The sequence below is a fragment of the Humulus lupulus genome, chromosome 5, assembly GCF_963169125.1.
Source record: "Humulus lupulus chromosome 5, drHumLupu1.1, whole genome shotgun sequence".
Taxonomy (NCBI): Eukaryota; Viridiplantae; Streptophyta; class Magnoliopsida; order Rosales; family Cannabaceae; genus Humulus; species Humulus lupulus.
This window is the reverse complement of record NC_084797.1, coordinates 107626236-107636431: the sequence shown is the minus strand read 5'-3', so window position 1 is coordinate 107636431 and position 10196 is coordinate 107626236. Positions and strand designations below refer to the sequence as shown.

General features: G+C 40.0%; 1 long non-coding RNA gene across 1 annotated transcript; it reads right to left on the bottom strand.

Moving 5' to 3' along the window:
- Positions 1–6901: 6901 nt before the first annotated feature.
- LOC133777577 (uncharacterized) lies at positions 6902–9429 on the bottom strand. Its single transcript, XR_009868649.1, has 2 exons — positions 9309–9429; positions 6902–7534 (listed from the first exon to the last, which is right to left on the bottom strand). It is a non-coding gene; the product is annotated as an uncharacterized LOC133777577 (long non-coding RNA).
- Between the last annotated feature and the right edge of the window lie 767 nt (positions 9430–10196).

The following is a 10196-nucleotide window of genomic DNA, read 5'->3' as shown; positions in this document are numbered from 1 at the left end:
ACCGTGGGATAACTCATGTATCCCTTGGGTCCCACCCTGGCTATAGCATCCCATGTACTGAGCGTTACTTCCAGCCCCACTGCCGTACCCGGCCTTCGCCGCTCTCGGCCTTGCCGTTCATTCCATTATAAGCACACGCATATAATACATTATGAAATAACCATTCAAACATACAATAGTTCATCTAAGATTACACATTTTCACACAATACAACCTAGGGCCGTGCCCTGCAATCACACAGTGGGCCCATGCCCTATTCTCGGGAGTTACGGTTTTCTTACCTGTATTCCGAGCTTTCCGATGCACCACGGTCACGAGCACGGTCCTCTAGCACGAGCCCCTCCGAAATCCTAGTCACAACACACATAAAACAATTTTAATACTAACCAAGCCCAAAACCACTTCCCGGTACCAATCCCGTACTCCCGGGACCTCTAAATCCATAAAACGAAGCATCGGAACCATCCCCCGTGTCCCCGGGAAAAAGCCCTAAAATCTCAACTTTTGGGCTGCCAAAATGGCCTAGAACCGCGGCACTCCCATCAAGGTTCGCGGAACCCAACAGCTTGGCCCCCATCCTGAAGCATCCTCGCGCCGCGGCGCCCAAGAACAGGGCCGCGGCGCTCCTTCGCGAACCCAGATTTTCTGGGTTTTCCATGCGTTTTTCCCGAGCTTCAACCTCTCCAAATCACCCCAAACAAATATCTAGACCCCAAAACCAAATCAAGACTTCATATGGACCATCTAACAACCTATAGACACTAGAATCAAGGTCAAAACATCATTACACCCAAAATCCACACCTTAGATTTCTAATTTCAGCAACTAACCCAAAACTTTAAAATGCTTAGCTTAGGCTTTAAATTCTTCAAATCAAAACAGAACCCAAACTTAAATGTGTATAAAACCCTTACCTCAAATGGAGAATCCACACAAAGCTTCCTTGATCTCCTCCTAGACTCCCACTTCTCCTTCTCTTCTTCTTCTTGCCCTAACCTTTCTTTCTTCTTCTTTTTCTTCTCTTCTAATTTTATCAAAACACCCAAATGCCCAATGCCCAAACCGTGCCCCCCTATATCCCAGCTGCAATTTGTCTATTACCCTTGCCAAAAGACCATTTTACCCCTTCTTAATAATCCTTCCTAACTAAACCTTCAAGGGCACTTAAGTCTTTACACTTCTATTTCAATTCTATCACTTTCTATCTTAAAACTTGTTACCCAAAGCAATTACAAATGGTTACCCAGGTTACTCAATTTCCAGTAACTATAACCCCTCATTCACAACTCAACCTATAAGATTCCCAAAGTACCCCTACGCTCCCCCCGAGCCGGGTACAAAATCCCGTTGTGACTTCTAGACTAATTGGCTCACTAGGACCGTCTCGATGCGTGCATCCTGATAAAAACACCACACTCACATGGCACAATTCACATAATACAATTATCACAGTTATGCCCTAACATGGCCAGATTACAATCATGCTCATTCTAAGACAATCGGGTCTACATGCATACTAATTCACATAGTCATACATCTCAAATAATCAAATAGTCATATAACGTGCATTAAATCATAATCATGCATAAAACTCGTTAAAGACACACACAGAATCCCATTATGCCCTCCAGGCACACTACTCCAGGCCCTTAAGCCTAAATAGTGAATTTGGGGTCGTTACAGAGAGCTAGTTAACTCAAATGTCACAACGGGATTGTTATACCCAGCTCGGCGGGAGCCTAGGGGTATTTTGGGGATTTTGTAATTGGGTTCTTGTGAGTTAATGGTAATTGGCGATATTGTAACTTATGTAACTGTTAGTAACCCTAGAGAGTAACAGGTTTAGATGGAAAAATGGTAGAATTGTAATGGATAGGAAATGACAAGTGAGCCCTTGAGGTTTAGTTAGGAAAGGATAGGTAAGGAGGGGTAAAATGGTCATTTGGCAAGGGGTTTAGACAAATTGCAGCTGGGTTATATGGGGTACTCGGTTTAGGCTTGTCATTGTTGGGTTTTGATAAAATTAGAAGAGAAGAAAAGAAAAACTAGAAGAAGAAGAAGAAGAAGAAGAGAAGGAGCTGAAATTTGGAGACTTGGAGATGGATCAAGGAAGCAAAGGGTGAATTCTCCACTTAAGGTAAGGATTCTAGGCAATTTTAAGATTTGTTTCTGTTGTGGTTTAGGAAATTTGAAGCATGGTTTAAGTTTTTCAAGCTTTGGTTTATGGGTTTGGTTTATGGGTTTAAATTTCTGAAATTGAAATCAAATGGGTGGATTTTGAGTGTGATTGTGTTATTGAGCTGGTTTATGATGTTTATGGGTTGTTGAATGGTCTATTTGGAGTCTTGAGTTGGTTTTGGGGCTTAGGTGTGAGTTTGGGATGATTTTGGCTCGAGGAAATGCAAAGGAAAAACCCAGATTTCTGGGTTCGCGTAGGAGCGCCGCGGCGCGAGGTTGCATCAGGAGGAGGGCAAGCTGCTGGGCGCCGCGGCCCTGGGCCAATTTTGGCAGCCAAAAAGTGGGTTTTTAGGGCTTTTGCCCGGGGACTCGGGGGATGGTTCCTAGGTATTGTTTTAAGGAATTAGAGGTCCCGAGAGTGCGGGAATGGTCCCGGGAAATGGTTTTGGATTGGTTAGTATTAAAAAGTGTTTTATGTGTGTTGTGACTAGGATTTCGGAGAGGCTCGTGCTAGGGGATCGTGCTTGTGGCCTCGGTGCATCGGAAAGCTTGGGATACAGGTAAGAAAACTGTAGCACCCGAGAATAGGGCATGGGCCCATAGTTTTATTACAGGGCGTGGCCCTAGATTGTATTATGTGCTAATGTATAACCTTGAATGAATTATTATATGTTTGAATGATTATTTCGAAATGTATTATATGTGTGATTATAGTGCAATGAGCGGCTAAGGCCGAGAACGGCAATGGAGCCGAGAATGGCGAAAGGCCGAGAACGGCAGCGAGGCCGGAAGTAACACTTAGCACATGGGATGCTTACAGTCAGGGTAGGACCCAATGGATACATGAGATATCCTTACGGTGAGGACCGAGACCCCAGGCTTTGGTAAGGCTTCTGGGGCGGCATGGCCGGGTTGCTTAAGTCTAATGGTTGACATGTTTATCTGTGGATTATCTGATATGATTAACTGTATATTTTGCATATGTTATGAACTGCATGAGTTTTCTTGCTGGGCTTCGGCTCACGGGTGCTCTATGTTGCAGGTAAGGGCTAAGACTGAGTCAACCAGCCATGAGTACGGAGAGCGTGAAGTGACGCGTACATGTTTGGCCTGCCCGACTGCTTTGGTTGGGGGTTTATTCGAGAAATGGCTGTAATAATCTATGATTTTTATAACTAATCAACTGTAAACTTATTTTAAGATGTAAATATTTTTCAAACCTCATTTTGGGATCCCAGATGTTAAATACTAGAAGTTTTCAATGAAACAACGCATTTTTAAAGATTACAGCCTTAACTTTTACTTAATCACACTTTGGTTTTAAAAACCTCGGTTAGCGAGTTCTTTGCACAAAGTTTCTTTTAAAACTCACTTAGTAACGGCTCTAAGGGAGTAGGGCGTTACAACAGCTCGGCTGGCGACGGAGCTCCTTGAGGGATTGATGGGATCACTTTGTGAGATGCCTTCTCATAGTTGCGCTCGTTGCGAAGGAGATAATGAGATATCACTTCTCACTACGTGTTGCTACCCAACACTGATAGGAGCACTATTCTGAATTTCCAAACTCTTGAAGCTAACTTTGTCTTGTTGTGCATGTTGCAGCTCTCTGTCAATGGCCTACGGACAATGTCATTACAAGGTCCTTCGAGTTCATTGAGCTAAGGGAGGCTTTTATCTCACTGGAGGAGCATTTGAGGCTCGTCATTTCACTAGAGGATGAGAAGGCTCGTGCCTTCGATTTGGAGACCCATCTAGAAATGGAGCAGTGAAGACTCCAGAATATCAAGGACATTTCGTCGAGGTTAGTGGAGGAAGCCACGGGGTGCTCCAAGGCTACTGAGGAGGATGTCCATAAGGTCATGGAGGACCTTAAGGTGGCACAGGAGGAGACTTGTCTTGCCTGCGAAGAGGCGGCCAAGCATGTAGGGGAGGCGTCGCATCAGGCTGAGGATGTCACCGAGGCCCGAGGGGATGCTACCCGAGCCCAGGAGGAAGTTGCGCATGCATCTTTGAGATCTCAAGCCGCTACCACGGAGGCTGAGAGCTTGAAACTTCAAGTCTAGGAGATGGAGAAGGAGCTTGACATGTTGGTGGAGGAAACCCTCTATGTTGTTTAGCCAAGCAACAGAGAGATGGACTTGGCCTTCACAGATAACCCCAACATGATGATGTTCTTCAATGAGCGTTTTCAAGAGGATAAGGCTACAGTTGCTCAGGCTCGAGCCGCAGCTGAGGCTGGTCGTGCTCCTGAGATCGATCCTGCGATCGACATCATCAGAGGTTCCCCTGGGTGAGTAGGCCCTTGTAATTTTTGTTTTTATTTCCTTTGTGTTTTTGTTTTTTTTAAATAGGCCCGCGTGTCATTGCTCTATTCGGGGTACAAACAAGTTAATGCTCGAGCCCTCAAGTGCAGTTGTAAATAATTTTACTTTACTGGATTGCTTTTGCTTGCACTATTTATCTGCCTTCATTGCATTACCACTCAACCCGTCTTTAGCTTTAGTAATTGTGCAATCTGGTCTTAAATTTGGTAAGGTTTCAATTTTAACTCAACGTAATCTGATGTCACGAGAATTTTAAACCTTAACATGTCCACCATGCATGGGCCTTAGTCTTTGAGACTTAGGTTTTAATTACCTTCATAAGTAATTTTGTGCATTGTTCAGAAGGATCATTCAATGTGTCCTTACGTCCTTGAGTCCCAACAACTTGGGTTTTAGGAGGTCAAATTTACTTAGGGTTTGAAGATGAAGTGTTACTCCCTAGGTGCACAGTTCTTGGGAGGTAGCACTATGTCATTTTTGTTAGGCACAGTTATAGCTTTGCCCCCCGAGTATAGATTACTTGGGATTTGGGAATCAAAAACTCACTGCTAGTCCTCGAGCTCTAAGTCCTCATGACGTGGGTCGAGTTCTTTGCCCCTTTAGGCTAGGCCATGTGATCCAAGTTTTTGAACCCTCCTTTGTAACTTTAGTAGCACTTCATTGAGAATTAGAGAACAACTCTTATATGCAATATCCCACAGTCATTCTTTGTCAAATTTCGGAGGTCTAATCATTTTTATTTTTTCTGCACAAAGGTTGTCTAATAAATTTTTATACTATGCGTAAGGAGTGAATATTGTAGCATTGATCACTTTCTTCGTAAGAATTATGCTAGTCGTTTGGTGTAATGAACTACATGGTTGAACTAAGTAGTGTCAAGGTCTGATTGCTGTACTTAACGTTAATCTATTTTTACAGTTCTAGAGCGATGAGAATCAGTATCCCAACTATAGTTTTTGATAAAAGAAGGTCGTTCTTAGTAAAATAGTGTTTTCCTCTGAAAAAATGTTTATTATCAACATTAACGACTATATATCGTAGTGCACATGTCTTTCTTGATAAAACTTTGAGCCTATATGAATGAATAAGGGGATACTTTTTCATGTTTCCCCATGAACTCTCAATACAACAAAAATTTGAATGGCCACCGTCGTTCTTTGTGAAATAGAGGACATTTACTTATAATAAGAAACTAAATTAAGATTTCTTGCCATGCCCTAAAAGAACATCCACCTTCGTACTTAGTTCATTTGTTTGAGAGAAACTTCAGTTTTTATTTTTGAAGATGGTTTAAGAGAAAAAAGAAATTTACTAAATTTTCATATGATACATGATTTTGATGAGATTTATTAATGATTGGAATTAGTGTTTTTAACAATCCTAATATATTTTATTATATTTTTCCTACAAACCTAGCCTAAAATGTATCCTTAATTCAAATAATTGATTCAGAAGCCATTGCCTCCATTATTAGGGGGTGACAAGAAAGTATCAGAACTTTACTATTAATTAAATTCTATAGATATAAAATTATATTAGTATTCAAAACATGTAAGGTGAAAAGTTACTTTTTGAGCCTATGAATTAATGACATGAGTCAATCAAATGAATAAAGAACAAGTGCTAAAATGTAAAGAACACTAGAAGACTTTTACAAGGTTCACTAATAAAATTAGCTACTCCTTTGGGTCACAAAGACTAGGGTAATTCACATCACTATAGTAGACTTTTGTTCTTTGCAAATTAAAAAACCAAAATGTAAATTTGCTAAAGAACAATCTAAAACTCAAAGGAAGATTTATAATTTACCCTAAGTTGAATCTCCAACTCAACTTTCTGTACTTCTAAATCTCTTAGAAGAATGGCTGAAATCCCTTGAGCTCAACAACTCTAAAATCCCTTTGGAAAACACTAAGAACTGAGCAGGAGCTGGAGTTTAGGAATCGGGTGTAGGTTCTGGCCATTCCATAGACAAGAGACCCACTAACCAGATCCCTCTTTTCTTCTCCTTGAAGAATCTAAAAAACAAAGAACTTCAATCCAAGAAATCTGGAACAAAAATGTTAGAGATAAAAACAAGAACTAAGAAACTCTCTGCAACAAAGGAGTGGTTAGCTCAGCAATGAAAACCTGAAACTGAGCAATGTATTAAGGTAGCTAAAAGAACCTAAAAACAAAACCTATTAACATTCTGAACAGAATTAGTTAAAACTTAACTAACAAACTTATCCCAAGTGGCAAATGAAATCACGAAGATCTCCAGATGCAACCAAAGCACAGCCCAGATGCAACCAAAGCACAGCCCAGATGCATCTGGGATCATGATTTGCCAAAATAAAAAACATGCAGTAAAACAAAAAAACCAAATTATGATCAATGAACAAAACAAAAACACAGAATAACAATAACGAATACCAATTCTAAACCAAAAAGAAAAAAGTCAAGTGAGCAAAGTACAAGTTCAACAAATAACACTAGACTAAATTGAGACTATAAAGACTAAACGAAAATAACCAGTCATAGAAACAACAACAACAAAAATTGTCATTCAAAAAACACCAAATTATCCCCCTCAGTGATCATAATCAAAGACCAGTTGTCTTGAGTCTAGGCCTGTTCTTCATAGACTCCCTTGGTGGTGTGATAGAAGCATCTGGGGACGATTGAGATTGCTCCCCAAGAGTAGTAGACTCCCCCTAAATGTCTGGAATTTGAGGACCAGTAGCATGATATATTTGAGCCTGAGTTTGGGCTACAACGTTGGATAACTCCCCCTCAACTTGAGCAGCAGTACGCGGCTGAACATCATCATTAGCAGGCTGGACATTAGGGGTTTTGGCAGTAGCAACCGTATCTAGTGGAGGAGAAGAATGGTTGTGACATTAAGGCGTTGGTACACTGTCTGAAGGAGAAAGACTATATGAAGGTACATTGGCAATCAACATTGATTTGAGCTTCATAACTTCAGTGTTGATTAACTTCTCAAAGGCTTGTTGACGAATTTGATGTTGGGCATACTGCTGGATGAATGTCTGAAATTGAGAAGACATTTGAGTTAGAGTATCATAAAATGAAGCCTGCCAACTATTCATTCTTACTCCCTTTAACTCTGGATATTTTGGGACTTGAGGAACAAGAGGCACAAAAGGATTTGAAGCCACTGGCTTGAATGACTTTTCAACAACTGCTACAGGTACAAACATGTCTTGAGGAGTGATGAAAGGATGCCCATGCAAGGCTAGATGATGCATCAAACACGGAAAAGGTAGAAAAAGGCGCCTTCCTGAGGCTGAGGCGGCATTAAAAAATTCTCATATATCATAGACCCCAAATCTATAGACATTCCAGTTCCAACAACAAACAGAAAACGACAAATTTCAGGACTCATTATGGACAAATGAGAATTGAGATACCAATCCGTAAGAGCCACCCGATGAAGAACTCTTTAAAAGGGTGTCATGGTAGTGACAGGAAAATAATTTGAAGTCAACTAAAACTGTGGATTTCCAATGAGATCAATACCAACAGTAATCAAAGAGGGTGAAAAATCATCATTATAGCTAGGATTGGAGAGCAATGGAAATTTTAATACACGACACACAGTGGATGGAGTATACTTAAAATGAGTTCCCCTAACATAAGCAGTAAACCGATCAGGATTCTTTTTATCAAGAAAATTATTACCTAAGTTTGCATAAAATTCCCTCACTAGGTTTAGATTGGGCATCTTCATGTGAATCACAGTTCACAACCACCCTCTAGATTCTAACATAGCATGCAGTCTAGGAAAATCAATGACTACAAAAGAGTACTCAACCCATAATTTTCTAAAAGAAATGCTACTTTAAGAAAATTTCCTAGAAGACTCAGAACTAAAAAGTGTAGGCATGTGTTCAGGGGCCACAACAGAAAGCAAAAAGGGACCAGGAGTCCAAGATGAGACTTTGGACCAAGAAGATGATGGCTTAGACTTAGAGGAGGATGGTTGTGATTTTGGTGGTTTAGCTTGTGGGGCAGATGGATTTTGCAGAGAGTGGTTGTTTTCTCTTTTTGGTTGCATTTTGAGAGGTGGATAGAGATGTGGAAAGTAGAAGTGTAGATGGAGATGTCATGGGCATGGTAGTGGTGGATCTAGTAACACGTCTAGGTAAAGAAGAGATAAGACGTTTGCCTTTACTCTTCGGTTTGACAGATGGAGACACATTGGGGACGTTAACAGATTTTGTCGGAGAGATGACATAATTTGGAGAGGTGCTTCAATCTTACTGAGCTGGAGAAATAGAGAGATCAACACCAACATTTGGAGGTTGGGATGAAAGAGTGAAGGGATTCCCAGATGGTACAGTGGTCGACAGAGACTTGGAGGTAGCCATGGGAGTGTCTCTGCAGAGTATATACGACTAGGGTTTCTCTGAAAGAAAAAATGAGGACTCTCACACCAACTTATGCCCTTTTATTAAAAATAATGGCACCCTTGAAGAAATGTGATTTAACGAATAAAACAACACAAGGCCCTATTATTTTGCAAACTGGATGCACACATTTAGAATTAAACTAAAACAGAGAGATTTTGAATTGCAATTTTAAAAGGGTGTTCGAACAAACATGCTCGTGAAAAAAAAAGTAATCACGGATGCAAAAACAGTAAATGTGATACAAAGATAACCAAACACTAACCATATGTGCACAATAAGAGGAATGAAAAATGATGATCTGTTCGACAAGAAAACCAATATCTCAAACATGTAAGATTTTGTTATGTGACCAAACAAAAAAAAAATTTTAAAAAGTAGAACAAACACTCACCAATCAAAATTTTCAACAAGTTTGAGCAAAAATTTGCCATATGTGTGTGCATGTGTCCTCAAGTGAGCCAAATAAAAGGCTCACACATTCTGATTGATTTTTCTTATATATATAATTTTGATATTTCTTTTTATGAAAAAAATGTCTCTTTTAAATTTGCACTCATGGACTTTTATCAAGCAATCAACTAAGGCTTTCACTCATTTCCAGAGATGTAGCCGTCTCCCTTAAGAAAAGAATACTAAGTAGTAGGAGAAAACTTCTCAAAGCATAAATTTCCAAAAACGGAAGCTCTTCCCATTACACCCAAAAATGGTAGACTTTTTAGCTGAGACAATTAAAGGCTCAAAACAATCTTGTAAAAAAACAAAAGATGAGAGATACATTTAGGTTGAGTTAAGCGAAAGCTGAAACATAACTAAAACAAATATGGGTGAGATACGAAAAAGAAACAAACATGAACAAATCCAACATCAAATGATTCAGATGGCACAAAGGACAACACTAGTTCTTAGGTGCTCATAAGTGTCAACGTTTAGGGCTTTGGCGAAAAGATCAGCTAATTGAGCCTCTGTGAAAACATGAAAAATACTGAACAGTTTTGATTCAGCTAAACCCCTAATGAAATGAAGTCGAATATCTATGTGTTTAGTTCGTGAATGTTGCATGAGATTTTTTGAAATGTTTATGGCACTTGTGTTGTCACAATATAGAGTTACACTCTCTTATGGAAAGCCATAATCAATTAACATTTTATTGAGCCATATAACTTGTGTGCAACAACTACTAGTTGCAATGTATTCAGCTTTCGCAGTGGATAGGGAAATCAAATTTTGTTATTTACTTAACCAGCTCACAAGGTTATGGCCTACATTAAAACATCCTCCA